The sequence below is a fragment of the Dermochelys coriacea genome, chromosome 26, assembly GCF_009764565.3.
Source record: "Dermochelys coriacea isolate rDerCor1 chromosome 26, rDerCor1.pri.v4, whole genome shotgun sequence".
In the NCBI taxonomy this organism is placed as follows: Eukaryota; Metazoa; Chordata; order Testudines; family Dermochelyidae; genus Dermochelys; species Dermochelys coriacea.
In genome coordinates, this window is record NC_050093.1 from 9,566,039 (window position 1) to 9,581,819 (window position 15,781).

General features: G+C 40.9%; 1 protein-coding gene across 7 annotated transcripts in view; it reads right to left on the minus strand.

The window, feature by feature from the left end:
• LRRTM4 (leucine rich repeat transmembrane neuronal 4) overlaps window positions 1-15,781 on the minus strand; it is a 1,004,432-nt gene that overhangs the window by 731,588 nt on the left and 257,063 nt on the right. For 2 of the 7 annotated variants that reach the window (XM_043502948.1, XM_043502944.1), the window contains exon 1: window positions 9,674-9,771. The exons of 2 other annotated variants lie outside the window; for them this stretch is intronic. The gene's annotated coding sequence lies outside the window, so the exon portion shown is untranslated. Of the gene's footprint in view, window positions 1-9,673; window positions 10,075-15,781 lie in introns of those variants that run through there. 3 more of the 7 variants (XM_038385135.2, XM_038385139.2, XM_043502949.1) reach the window with 3 other exon arrangements.

A 15,781-nucleotide genomic window follows, 5' to 3' on the forward strand; every position in this document is an offset into this window, starting at 1 on the left:
TTTGAATTCATGGACATCATGAGCAAGAGTTTTCAATGGGTGGTCTTATTATTTCAAGTGGTGACACTAATGATCATGCTAGGAAAAATGATAGCAGTTATATCTGTGAAAGGCTCTTGAATGAATGCTTTGAATAGAATTGTAAATGTTATTCTTATATGACATACCCACAAGCTCAGGACAATCTGGGTTTCAATTTGTGATACTTCTTGCAAAATCCCAATATGCTGGGCATCTAAAACAATCGTGTACATTTCATGAATGCATTTTTCTAAGCTCAGAGGAAACCTTTGCTCTTGCTGAAATAATTTTTGCTTGAGTATGTTCTCACATCTTTAAAACACACCCATAGATGGATACTTGCCATCCATTTGATGTGCTTTGCTTCTTACCTTGAGGTCTGGTGTGCATCCTTGAAGCAAACAACACTGAAAATACAGTCTATGTAATTGCCAGTCGGTTGAAAGTAAAAGCCTTTTGAATGCATTTTTATTAGCCACGCTGCATGGGATTTCCCCCAATGGCACTGGATGGTCCAAGGTAGGAAGAATAGGACTCCCCCTCCCTCTTGGCTTTTAGATTTTGTCCACCATTTGTAACATGAGAGACTAAAGCAACACTTAGCGATCCCATTACACATTCCTTGAACCTCAACAAATGCTAAATGCAAAGATCTAAAGCCTGCAGAAATCAGTAGACAAACTTCTCCGATTGACTTAAATGGGCATTGATCTACCCAGTTCAAGTGATCTGACATTACTAATCTGGAATGCAATCCAGTCGCGTAAATTAAGTAGAGTCAGACTGGCATAGTATTTGGAAGGGAGACATGAGCTCTTTTGCATATCTGACTCTACAGGTTACACATTAGAGGCACTACAGAAAAGTAGGCTGTCCTAGAACATGAGCACAGAACCACATAGGCTGGTGTTTGCAAGTGCAAGGACAAACTGGAAGCCACTTCTGAAAGTCAGGAGCTATAAGTCAAATCTCTAGAACCTATCGGTAATATTATGCAAAGTGCCATTACGAAAGCAGGCAATAAAACAGGCTTCCATCCTACTCTGAAGCAGTGCCAACGGTTGCCAGCTTAAGTAATTCCAAGAGACACTTTCTTTAATGGAAGAAACAGCTGCAGAACTCCAATGAGCCCCTAGAGGGGCGAGATGTGTGTCGGGGTCTGCCTATTCAGACTTGACAATCAGCTGACGAGGACTTAGCTGGCACTTGTTGTCTTGTCTGGCTGCTCGCACTGCCATTTGCCTTTATGGGGCTTGGCACGCCATTACTCATGATCCTTGCAAACATTACTCATCGAGCTGCCTTTTAAGTGTAGTTGTGTGAGAACTGTAATAACTTATTCCTGTGTTTGTTCAAAGACATAATGGAAGAGAAATGGAATTAAAGGCCACAAAGAAACACACTGCTGGATTGGTAATGACTCACTCAACAAATTATCCTGAAAATAAACCATTGCTAAGTACAGGAAACAAAAAATTGATCCCGTTGTCCAACTGGAGTACAAATGTGGTAAACTCCTCAGCTGATCGTAATTAAACAAATATTTGCAGATGTCATTAGCCAAATGCATCCCTGGTGAAACACTGTTGATTTCACTGTAAGAGCAGGTGAAACATGCTACAGGGATAGATCAGGAGACCTGTAATTGTCTAAAAAAAAAAAAATGGTTAATAAGTGCAACAGGTAGTGTTTTCCTCACCCTATGGCTCACCAACATCCTTCATTCTCAATCCCCTTGCCATTTCATTTAGTCTTTGGCCATTCTGCTATGACTGCTGACATATGTAACGTAGACACAACTGTCCACCAAGGAACTGCCCTGAGGTCAGATCCATTTCACATAGGCCACCCAACAGCCTGGCACAGTATAAATCTTTTCAGTGAGCCACTGCTTCTAAAACCACATATTCCTAGGATTGCTGTATGCCTTGAACACCATGAACCTCCCTCCCCGCCTCCTTTCCCCCTGCTCAGTTTTATATTTAGACAATATGAATTATTGGAGACACATGCTGGGAGCATGGTTGAGCAGTCATGCACATAAAATAGAACACAAGCAACACAGAACCTACAAGACGCACAAGCAGAGGGCAGGGGATTCCTGACAGGATTAGAAAGACATTGTCCCCTCAGGGGCAGCTCCTCTAAACTCGTTCTGAAAATAGTCTTATATTCTTAAAGACACGTTTAAAAATATATACACTTCGATAAGATGGTTTCAGAACAGAGATCACAAGGAAAGAGCAAATTTCCTATTCCTTTGGAACACGTCTGCTTATTTCTAAGACGTGGCGTCTATCAGTCAGAACCCTCCGTTACTGTGAACCAGTGCAGTGCAGCTTTGCCATTTTGCACCAGCTGAGAAACCGCCCTATAGCTTTTTTCCAGATGTAGGATGTACAAATCAACAAAAAGAAAAGGAGTACTTGTGGCACCTTAGAGACTAACTAATGTATTTGAGCATAAGCTTTCGTGAGCTACAGCTCACTTCATCGGATGCATATCGGTATGCATCCGATGAAGTGAGCTGTAGCTCACGAAAGCTTATGCTCAAATACATTTGTTAGTCTCTAAGGTGCCACAAGTACTCCTTTTCTTTTGTGAATACCGACTAACATGGCTGCTACTCTGAAACCTACAAATCAACAGAGTCACAGATTTATTGTGGTGTATATATAAAAGGGGCTTGATTTCTAAAATTGCCTGAATCCAGCCAAATTGACACAGAATTTGATATCTTCTGTGCCCACCCAAGGGCTAGACGATGACTTCACCCATAAGTAAGTTTAAGAGATGACAAGTAGCTATGCTGCCCCAGGCCAGACTAAGGAAGCAGCTGTGACTCCATCTATCAACAGTCTCATAACCAGCCCATCACCATGGTATCTGAGTGCCTTTGAGGATCATACATCTTTCCCTAGTTCCCCTGGCTCAGGTCGTGAGTAAACTGCTACTGGTCCACACCATCAGCAGATTACTTACCTCTGCTGCTTTTTCTCCCCTCCACACTCAGACCAGCAATGAGTGCAGCCCATGGAAGCGTGTATGGGAGCATCTTATGCCCCTTTATTCCCTTGTGGTCACATAGAATCTATGGCCACCTTGCCCTAACGCAATCTGGATGTTTAGCGCTGAGCGTGCAAAGTCAGAGGCTGCTTTTCAGAACTGAATCCCATGCCTGTGCTATGTATATGAAATATTGATAGACTAATGGCTAGAACGCACAGCACAATGGTACTGTGAGATTTCTCTCTGTCAATTATACATCATAATTCTTTCTTACCAGAAGAAAATCATGGCTCAAGATTGACACTACATGTAACTGTAGTGGGGGCACTCAGGATATTTCTATCTTCAGCTCCTCAGAGAGAAATCAGGCTCTTGCTTAGAGATACCTACATTTCTGAGTCACCTGCATTGCGTGAGACAGCTTGGATTAGAGGTATTAGCTGAGGCCAGGAAGTCAGTTCTGATCTCAGCTTTGAGCATCGATTCATTTTGCGACCTGGGGCAAGTCATTTTGCTTCTCTATGTCAATTCTCATTTGTACAATGATGATATTATTACTAATTACCATTCCTCAAAGGGCAGTCCCGAGTGTGTCTGTCTACCCAAGCCAGGTATACAGAACGATAGGAGCTAAACGTACTTTAACGATGAGTGCAAATACAAGGCCACTTGACATACGTCAAAACGGTAAACTCACAAAATAGTAAGATGGAAGCCTTTAAATATAAAGGGAAAGCATTGCCAAGAGGCATAGTTTGGGGAGGCAGATATATAGCTAGAGGCTCAGCATCTAACACCCACCACTCAATAAAGATCTCTCCTACAGTTCTGCCTGGCACAGCACTTGTTGCTAACGAACCATAATCAGGGACCAAACAGTGACTCTGTAACCCACACCCGGAGAGTACGGGTCCTTGTTCCTTCTGTTGGGTGGTCCACAGAAGGGTGTAATGGTCTGCTGTAGCTGCTATCCAAAGAACCCATCACTCATGCTTTTGGCATTCAAGTTCCTGAGTGTAAATGCTGCTGCTAATCCAAGCACAGGTACAGGCAAGGGTTACTTGCATCTCTGCCCTTTGGCTTACCAAAATGAAGCATAAGCAAATGTCTCTGGCAGCCCTGTGGTTGAAAAACAACTTGGATCTATGTAAAGTATCCAGGTACTGCCAGAGAGTTCTGCAAATATTTGCCAATACCAAATAAAATTGCACCAGAAGGTCCTACCATGTTCTTTTAGTGACTCTCCTGGCTTGGGGTACATTCTGTTCCATTCCCTGCCATCCCGCACCGTGGTTCCACTAGACTTTAATTGTGATCCTACATTGCTCTTTGGTGGCTCCACACCAGAGCGCTGCTCTGTTCCATGTCTCTAAATAACAACAACTGTCAGAATGAAAATTGTTCCTGGGATTTGCATTGCAACCACCAGCGATGTTATTTCTCTTGATCTTTCAAATTTGTTTCCAACACTCATCCCAGTGAGTTGCTCCAAATGGCAGAACTTAAATAATATAGTTAGTACTTGAGTGGATAACAAGATAAAAGCCCCTCCACACTTGCTATCTTTCTATTAGGTATCTCTGAGAAAACAGGGCTCAATTTAAGTCATGCCTAGCCTTGATTATTCTTTGCAACTCTAAAAATCCTCCAGACTACAGCCCTTATGAAAGCCACCTACAAAACCCACCTACATAACACGGTGCATTTTACTACACAGCGATTGGCCCCCTGTGGGCCATTTGTAACATTTCAGCCTACAAATTTACCCAAATTGAAAGCTGAACTGCAAAAAAAGGAATACTTGTGGCACCTTCGAGACTAACAAATTTATTTGAGCATAAGCTTTCGTGAGCTACAGCTCACTTCATGCTCTGATGAAGTGAGCTGTAGCTCACGAAAGCTTATGCTCAAATAAATTTGTTAGTCTCTAAGGTGCCACAAGTACTCCTTTTCTTTTTACGGATACAGACTAACACAGCTGCTACTCTGAAACCTGTCAACTGCAAAAAGTGAGTCAAAGTTAATAAAGTGTCACAATAACCTATAACAATAAATGATGATGGGGGAACAGACAAAAGGGAGACAGAAAGACTGAATTCATCCAAAGCTGCCTACTGATATAATTCAAGGACCACATTAAGATCATGCCTGACAAAGAAGAGAAATTTGGGACCAGAAATCAATGAACCAAAATTGGGGTGTTGGAAATTAGGCCTATTGGTGAATAAAATAATGAGGGGATGTGTTATTCCACACATCACTCCCTTTGGGGGTCCATAAAGAAAAAGCCTTTGGGAGAAAAACTGGCAAATGGAACCAGCTTTACCAACATGGCTGCCACCCACACCATCCCGTGTGTCCCTGGACCTTCCTCATCTGAATTCTGAGAGATGTCTTGACAGGCCAGGCCAGAGAGAGGAAGCCAAATGACATCACCACCTCCATCAACTTCAACTAAATCCCAAATACCACCGGGAATGCCAGACTCTGTCTTCCCCCCTCTCCCAGTGCGTTCCTTCCCCGCCTCATTTCTTCTTTTTCCTATCTCTCTCATTTTGCCTTCTGTCTAAGAACAGTCTGGCTTACTTGGCCAAGACTATATATTTTGAAGAACTGCTGTTAGCCTGTGACCACAGGGAGATATCGCTCGGTGTGTGCTCATCTCCTTTTGTCATCTTAGGAAACGGGATCAGACTTTAACAATAGCTCCAGCCCGTCCCAGAAAAATGCCTTCTGTCACTGCAGCACGTCTACCCTGTAGTGTAGTTATACCCATACGGTCAGCCAATGAGAAGAAGAGACTGAAATCCAGGACTGGGCCACTAACACAGCTGGACAAGTCACTTAACCTCTCCGTTATTCATTCGGAGCACTCGTTCGGTGAGGCTGAATATTTGTAAAGCACTTTGAGATCCTTGGATAAAGATTTCCCATAAGTACCATTTTCTTGGCAATAAGCTCTTGATGAATATTAAAATAAGTGGTTTCAATAGTCTGTAAGGAGAACAAGGTACAAGAGGCCTTTTGGTGACTGTCTTGAGATTTCTAGGATCACTCCTATGCAAGAGCATGTGCAATGTAATCAAAGCCATACCATACAGTGTTACAGAGAGCAGTTAAAGTTGAAAAAAAAAAAAAAATCACATGTGGATGCAAACTCTCCCCTTAGTCAGATCCTGCGTTTTTGTTTCATACCTGTAACATAAAAACCAGCTGCAAAGTTTTGGCCTAGACACATGCAGGATCCAGCAGTTTATATTGGATCTATATACAAGATAGATAGAGGTAGCTAGCCTCTGCAGTTACATATATAGATTGAGAGAGAAACCTAGACTTTCTTCAAGTTTGGATAAGCTTTCGGAGACATTTATTAATTGAAGTTGGCACTGGTAGGCTTATGAAATATTTAAGCCCCAAATTGGAAGCTTATAGTGTGGGGAGGGGGAGGGTGTAGAGATGGAGGAGAGGAAGAGAATCCACTCTGGATAGTTTTGATAGCAAATCCACAACATCTGAACACTAAAAAAGACTCATTGTAAAACAAATCCAAAACACTTCTCTTAAGTTGCTTCACATCGTTCACAGTTAGAACTGCTCAGAAAATGTAATTTCCTTTCAGTGGGAAATTCTTACATTTCAGAATTTGCTTTTCTTGTGAGCAGAATGGAAAAAAAACAAAAACAAAAACACACCAAAATTTTCCCAAGGAACAAAAATTCTGAAAGATGTTGACACTAGACCATCAAAATGTTTTGTTTTGATAATGCTGAATTGTTAAAATATAACACAAAATATTAAGCATAATATATTTATTACATATACCATATAAGTATATAGATATTTTAAATATTTAAATATAGTATAGTGAATGTGCTATATTAAAGTATCTTAATATAATATGAAACTCCAAAATGAATTTAAATGAAGTCAAAGCTAAAACATTTTTATTGCACTGAAAGGAGAGATTTGGAGCTGTTCATTTGAAAAACTTTTCAACCAGCTCTATTTATAACCATTTTAGATTTGAATCTACTATGGACCGTGTCTTCCTAAATGTTTGTACTGCACCCAGCATATTTTGAGCACTACTGCAATACGAAAATCAAATAAATATAATCAAAACACAAACAGATAATCATCTGTTTCAGTCTAGACATTAGAAAGAAAAAAAATTATACGACGTCTCAGAGAAACGGTGCACATAAGAAATGAAACAGAGAATGGCAGTTAGCTGAACCCAAGCAGGGAAAATCTCAATGTTTACATGCAGAGACAATGCAGTCTCTTTTTAAATTGGATTGCTATTTACAGCTTGGATATTGGCTAACATTTTCACAAGTGCCTACGTGATGAGGGAGCCTAAGTTCCACTGGAAGTCAAACAGACTTAAGCACCTCTGAAAGTTCTGCTCATTATGTTCACTAAAAATATGCACTTCATGCAAGGATCTGACCGTACCCCCATGACAGGTCATGGGAGTTTGGCATCCAATCACCGCAGGCCTCTTTAGAGAACCCCAACAGTAGACACTGCGGTGATGAGGATATTGTTATGGATCATGTTAAACCTTGCTGTAATGGGTCAGGCATAACCTGCCATTCAGGATCAACCTAAAGAAGCCATTGTCCTCAGACAGCTTGGAACAATTAAGTAGCCTCCACCTGAAACACAGGCTTATGTCTCTAGTCAAAGACAGGCACATTGCAGGCTACTCAGGAATATGAACTATGTGGACAGGGGCTTGGACAGAGAGACAAAAACAAAAAGGCAAGCAGGTAGAACTGAGAGAAAACTAGCAGGGTGCTTTTGGGCACAGGCTGTTGGCTGGAAAGGCAGGTTTGGAACAGTAAGCAAAGAAATTCCCTCCTGCTGTTTGATTCCTACTATGTTCAGGGAAACAGGACTTTGTGCATAATCTTTGTGTAAACTGCATCAAAGAAAATTCCTGGCTCGATTGTCAATTTCTCCTTCTAACTAGAACGACCCGTAACACCCTAAATTTGTCTAACTGCTCAGTAATGCTCGTAAAGGGTAGAGTTCCTAAGTTTTGCATACAGCACACACAAGACAGTTTGAATCAGGTAGATATTAATTGCAGCATTAAAACCTTTAATACATAACTGTCTTCAGTTTCCGCCCCCCCCCCCCACCCTCCATTTTGAAATGCAGTAAAAACATAGTTAAGGGTAAAACATTTAGCTCTCAGTGAGCTCATAGAAAAGGAGTACTTGTGGCACCTTAGAGACTAACAAATTTATTTGAGCATAAGCTTTCGTGAGCTACAGCTCACACATCTGATGAAGTGAGCTGTAGCTCACAAAAGCTTATGCTCAAATAAATTTGTTAGTCTCTAAGGTGCCACAAGTCCTCCTTTTCCTTTTGCCAATACAGACTAACATAGCTGCTACTCTGAAACCAGTGAGCTGATAGAATATTACTATGTTCAGATTTCATGCACGGCCTGCTCTCGCAGGTGCAGAGCTAAAAGAAGACACCTCACTATTGACTAGGTTATCTCAATATAGCATCTTGCAACTGATTTAGTTTGAAATGAACTAGCTTTAAGAAAAAAGATCTTTAAAAATATACTTAATCAAGGAACAGACCCTGGTATTTTCAGGCAGGTGTTTCTGAACATTTTTCGTACCATGTTACCCAGAACAAAGTTTATACACACACATACCAATTGGCACTCTGATGCTCAGCACCTCTGAAAATCACTCATGCTGCTACAGTGAAACTTGATGATTTGTAGAAATCAATGCCTTTGTGCATGCCCCTTTCTTGACCTTTCTTTGTACCTTCTTTTATGTCCAGAAAGCACTTTGTACACTGCAAAGAAATGTGATTGTCCCCTTCTTAGATGCACTGAAGTGATAATAAAATAAAATAATAATAATAATAATAATAAATAATAAATAATAATGAAAGTAAGGCCCAAACAGTGTAGAACTTTGCAGCTTTCAGCTACGCAATCTAACTAAGACCATGTGGACAGGAGCTTAAAAAAATGAAACCCCAAAATCAGTATGTAACAAGAAAACCCCAGCACTCAAAGAACACAAACAAAAGCAACCACTATAAAAAGGTAGCACTTTTTCTTTAAACATCAAGGTTAAGCAGGGAAATGGTAGAGAAGATTATAGCCAGAGATAAATGTCTTATGAGATAGGGTTCAAGGACACATTCATCCCAGTCACCGCTTCATTGTATTTCAGATAATCTTTCACTCTCCCCATCATTTTTTTGGTGATTTGTTTTTTTGTTCTAACACCATGAGAACTACAGGCAAACCTCAACCACCCAGAAAAGTGGATAACCTTTGAACACAGAGACAAGACCCCAGTTACTGCAAGCTGGCATTCAGTGCACTGGAGAACAAAATGGATGAACAGATGAGAGCTGTCAGAGTGAAGAATGCAAGGTTAGCAGATGAAATACTAAGGTTAAGGCCCAGAACAAGTGTGTGACAAGCCAGTCAGGTCAATAGTGAATCTGTATACCAGAGTTTGGATGTTGGGGTAGTGTGATTTATCTTCACACAGCAAAAAAAAAGGGGCCTGCCTTTTAAGGTCCAAATATAAATATAACCCGGCTTTCTTCAGCCAGACTCCCAAGAACAAAGATATAAATTGTGCCTCACCTTGGCAAAACATTCTCAGAAGAAAACAAAGTCTGATTAGCTCTCTTCACTCTGGGTTTATTCCCATGCTTCTTTCTTCAGTGACCACCCCATGTCAGATTCAAACCCCCACTCCAAGCACAGCATCCCTCTTAATTAATTAATTCTCTACAGCTGGCTCAACCTAGCTACACAGCACTCAGAGAATCCAGCTGTGGCCATTACTGTCAGCCAAAGAGGAGGTGTAACCTCTTCGCTGCCAGTTTCTGGGTAGTGTCTATACACCCCCATTCCAAAGGGGAGAAAATAGCCAAAGGAACCAAAAGAACCAAGGAATAAAAGTGGCATGAAGATGGCTATTGTCAGCCATTCATTAGAGGGTAAAGACTGTATCTGGTGAAGAGACCAAGAGCTTAATAGGTAAAAATACCAGTTTCTTCAATTCTCTTATTCCCCATTTTATTTTGCATAATCACAGCACCTAGGACTTGGTGCCAATAACTTTTCTAAACAATCAGTTCAGTGCATCTAAGACAGGGACAATCATTTCTTTGCAGAGTGAAAATTAAAGTGGAAAAGGGGATAGAGAAATAAATTGCAAATAGCAAAGACATTACTGAAAGAGGCAAATGGCAGTTCAATTCAGAGGCTTTGCAAAGTTAATTTTTAGTTCAAAATGCACACAGTAACTATATAATATACCTTATTGTACATTATTGCCACTAGGTTACACTTTAAAGGAACAGGAGAAATTGTCATAAATGAAGGCAATGAAAGAAAACTCAGATTATCTTTATTCTGCAGGCAAATCTCTCTTGCTGGGGAAGAGAGAACATATACTCTTCTTTTATCGTTTTATACACTATATGCTGTTGAGTAAGCTGATAAATTATAGTGAAAGTACCCTTTAATGGAAATGCAGGGTTCTTGCAAATGCTGATAAACATGTTCCTTTGGAAACTGAATGGGTAATGCTCTCAATAGGCTGTGATTCATTATTTGTTTGAAGACATGCATCACTCCAAATTAATATGCCACTATGTATCTAATGCAAACACAACAGCATATTTTCCTGGTGAAGACAAATAGCAAAAAACATTTGTGGTGGGTATGTCATGTATTTAAACAGAAACTTCCTGGTGTTTGAACTTAATTCCTTGAGCCCAAGTTCCTTTATTCCACAGCAATAACAGAGAAAGGAACAAGAGAGTCCGTATTCAGGGAACATCATTGTTAATATTTATTTCCGACAAGATAAATGAAACAAATTGACCATTTTGGGACAATTGATAGGATCAATATTGCAAGCTCTTAGCAGGCATAGCACTTACTAGCAAAGTAGTCGAAATTATTGCATGGTAGTAATCACTACACCTGAGAGAAAAAGTGAGCATAAACCTGGGAGCTATACTATGATCAGGAAAGAGAGAGACAGGGCAAAATGTTAGATCATCCCTTTCCTCCTCAGCAAACACAATATGTATTCCCTGAACAGAAGACAGATATCAAACTAATTCTACTGCAGATCTTAGCCAAAAGGTACATAAGGGATACCAAAGCTCTCTTTACCAGCTCTCTTCGGGGTAAAGCTAGTCAGGTATTTAACCATTCACATCATAGTAACTCAGGATGGATGCTAATCAGATAGTTTAATGCAACACTGGAGGATGTTCATTTCCATGGGGATATGGAGTTCAAGGAGTTAAACAGAATAGGAAAGGAAGAAAAAGGAATTTGGGACGGATGGGGGGGGAAATTACTTAGGCATACCTGGGATATGGCCAGAGCACTGGTGCTAATACCCCTACTGTGAACTCCTGCAAAATGTGAAACTTGATCTTGACAATCCATAAGTGGCCAGGACAAGAATTTTATATGTCATCCAAAGGAAGAGGCCATCTACAGCATCCTACCAGGATTTGGGTTTAGCACTCATTCTGAGATGAATTACCAGCACTTGCAAGCCCTGAGTCTAAAACCCACATCTACTGACTCCTGGAAGGCTGCTGGGTCCACACCTCCATTAGGCAACTGTGGTACAGCAGTGAACAGCAGCCTGGAACCCTGCAAACTCAGGCTTCAGAGGCTGCCCCACCCACAGATTGGCAGTGATACTGGGTCCCCTCATTGGCTCAGGTAAGGTATTTAACAGCTGGAGGAAACAACTTGAGGGTGTCTGTACAACTATATGGATGCTGGTTGTCTGGCTGATCGATTGATTACTGCAGGCAGACCCTGCTGTGTTTCTTGATATCTGGCCTTGAACTGGGTTCCCCTGTCCAGCTCCTGGGCCCTCGCTCTCACCCTGCCTCTGCACTGCTATCCCCACATCGGCAGATCGATTGGGGTTTCTGACTTGGCACAGCTCATGGGCTCCAGCCTGACCCTTTGGTTTAACACCAGTGCTGACTGTAGCTTCCGGCCTTGACTCATACCCCACAGCTGGCATCCTGAAAAACACCACTTCCTACAGCATGCTGACTTTTTCTTAGACATTTTCCATGCAAGTAATGACCAGGTCCAACTTTTTTTTGGTAAAACCTAAGACAATTGTCTCAGGTGGCACCCATACAAGCTGAATTCACACCATGTTAATTCTGAGACACAATCTTATTTTGGCCTCAGTTATGCTTTTCCCCGCTCCCCCTTGTAGTCCCACAGGACATACAGAGTGCAAGCCCTAAACAAGCAAGAGCCCTTAGATAGTTATCAGATGAAGTGTATTTTGCAAAGCAGATAATTTTCCTTACAAGCCCTGTGCTGTTCTTCCATGGATAACTAAAGCACCATCCACTCAGCTCCACACCAAGTTGCTCACTTAAGTTTTTACCAGGTCAAAATAATATGTTAGCACAAATATACTGGGCTGAGTTAGTGGTGTTTTTTTTTTTAACTTGCTGCCAGAAAAAAAGCAAAAACAAATCATGTATAATGCAAACAAGCAAAAAAAAATTAATTACAACTAAAAGAGCTGTTGATGTTTTGGTGTTTGCAAATATTATGCTGCAGGTAACAGAAAACATCCTTCCTTTTGTGAAAGACAGCCAAAAATTAACTAGAGGCAAAGGGAAAGATAAAGGTTTCAGAGTAGCAGCCGTGTTAGTCCGTATTCGCAAAAAGAAAAGGAGTTCTTGTGGCACCTTAGAGACTAACAAATTTATTAGAGCATAAGCTTTCGTGAGCTACAGCTCACTTCATCGGATGCATTCGATGAAGTGAGCTGTAGCTCACGAAAGCTTATGCTCTAATAAATTTGTTAGTCTCTAAGGTTCCACAAGTACTCCTTTTCTTTTTGGAAAGATAAAGGTGATCTTTAAAGGAGGAATGTGCGGAAAGTGCCTTTGAGCTTTCTTTGTTGTGCAAGATTATATCTGCCAGTGGAGTGTAAGAAAAGTAAAACCTATTAAAAAAAAAAAATTGGGGACAGATCCTCTGCTGGTGAAAATTGGCAGTTCTCCATTGACTATCTTGGAGCTCTTCTGATTTACATCTACTGAGGTTCTGGCTCATCCTGTGTGTGTTCTATCATAGCCTAAATCATTCACTTCAATATCTCACATTATACAGTAGGCTGTTTTGTGCTGTTGCTTTCCAGTCCTCTTTCTCTATAAGGAGAGCAGCTAATTAGCAGGCACCAAACTGGATGACAATTGGAAAGCCTGGCTCATGTCTCCTTTTTAAAAATTTCCTTTAAGTGGAGGCATTTGCAGAGTTACCAGCTAAGCAGACTGAGTTGATGCTCTTAGGGCTTGAGTCTCCCTCTCATTCACACTTGTGTAGGACAGGAGTCACACCAGTGGTTCCAATAACATTTTGCACCACAGAGCGTGTACTGAACAGAGTGCACTCCAGATACAGTCAAAAGCAAACCAGACATGCAATTCTGTGCATGTCTTTAAAAGTAATGTTCTAATGGGTAGGGAAGAATGTCACTGGATGCAGGGTCAGAGTGTGACTTTGACTATACATGTGTGCAAGGAAACAAACTGTGTGCCATAAAAAGCTTATACAGGGTAAACTTATAAATTGTTCACCCTCTATAACACTTATAGAGAGCTATGCAGAGCTGTTCCCCCCCCCCCCCAGGTATTAATACATACTCTGGGATAATTAATAATTAAAAAGTGATTTTATTAAATACAGAAAGTAGGATTTCGGTGGTTCCAGTAGTAACAGACAGAACAAAGTGAATTACCAAGCAAAACAAAATAAAACCCGCAAATCTAAGCTAATACAGTAAGAAGCTGAATACAGATAAAAATCTCACCCTCAGAGATGTTCCAATAAGCCTCTTTTACAGACTAGCCTCCTTCTAGTCTGGGTCCAGCAAGCACTCACCCCCCTGTAGTTACTATCCTTTGTTCCAGTTTCTTTCAGATATCCTTGGGGATGGAGAAGCTATCTCTTGAGCAAGCTAAAGACAAAATGGAAGGGTGTCCCAGGGGTTTAATAGACTTTCTCCTGTGGGTGGACCCCACCCCCCTGTGTAGAATCCAGGTACAAAATGGAGTTTTGGAGTCACATGGGCAAGTCACATGTCTATGTATGACCGAGTTTCTTACCAGCCAAGCCACATTCCTGGGAAAGCTCAGATGTGGATTGGCATCTTCAAGATCCATTGTACGTTAAGTGCTTCTTGATTGGGCATTTAACTTGCACATTCCTTTCTCGGGAAGCTGACCAAATGCTTACAAAGGCTATTTAAAAATCAAGCCAGTACACATCCAATATTCATAACTTCGAACACAAAAATGACACATGCATACAAATAGGATTAATAGATTCAGTAGATCATAACCTTTACAGAGATATGTTACATGGCATAGGTAGCATAAAACATATTCTAGTTATGTCATATATACATTCATAAGCATATTTCCATAAAGCCTTATGGGGGCCACCGTTACATGCATAAACCAGTAACATTTCCTATGCTACTTTCTCTCGCTCCAGAGAGAAAATTCTGTTCTGCTCTAGAGAGGGGTAGTGATTTATGGCTAGCCTTTACCATGCTATACTGTGCTGGCGAGCAAATAAGTGCGGACTGAGACAAGTCTCTTCCCAGTCCCCGCTCACCGCCACTTACTCCTACACATCAGCACTCCAAGGTACAGGAGCCCATACAAAGGTGTAGGGAAGTTCTTACTCCTTTGTTACTCAATTGCATAGATTCATAGTCCACATCACAATCTAAATCACAGAGCTCTGTATGGATATTGCTCTTGATTTTTCCTTTGCTCTGTTTCATTTCATTACTCCTAGTTACCTCCCCTTGGAGCACACTAAATAATCCTTTTCCCTCAGTGGTGTTTCCACTTTTCAAGTACACACTGATGGTTATTATACCCCCCAGTTTAGTCATCATTTATCCAAGCTATACATAATGAGTTCTTCTAATCTCACCCTTTGTAAATCAAGCCCTCCATCCCCTGAATCATCTCCTCTACCCTTCTCTAAGTTCCCTCTAGCAGTGTGGTGTCCTTCTGGCATTGCCATCTATTCCCTCTTAGTTTCTATTCGCACTGCCAACACTCTCATTGGTACCAGAAGTGATACATCAAACATTGGGATGCATCGTATATTTTGTAAATTACAACAGTCGTTTTGTTGTACTACTCTGACCCATTTATGATGATGTTTTTATTCTGCCTGTTCATTTCATCCCTCTCCTGCTCACAAGCTTGCTAACCTGCAAGGAAGGGAAGGATGACCAGATAAGCAAAATAGAGAATACTAAAAAGGTCAACATAATACAGCACAGTACCTGAGCTCCTAGAATATATTAGGTATTAAAATTGCGATATCTTAGGCTTCTGAGAAGAGAAAGAGAATAAAAAGAGCAAAGGATGGAACTTTAATCCATTCAAGTGTCAAAGACTGAAATGAAGGAAGAGAAAGGTACAGTCTGATCTATTCATTTTAAGATCTTCTAAGAGGACGGGTTGTCCGTATCCACCATGAGTTAAATATGCAAAGAAATAAAGGCCTTCTGTGCCCAAAAGACATAAGGTCTGGTATGAATGGCCTGCAGAACCTGGGGCATGATCTAAAGTCCATTGAAGTTAACAAAAAGATTTCCATTGACTTCACATGGGCTTTTGATCAGGCCCTGCTGGGACAGGAAGAGCT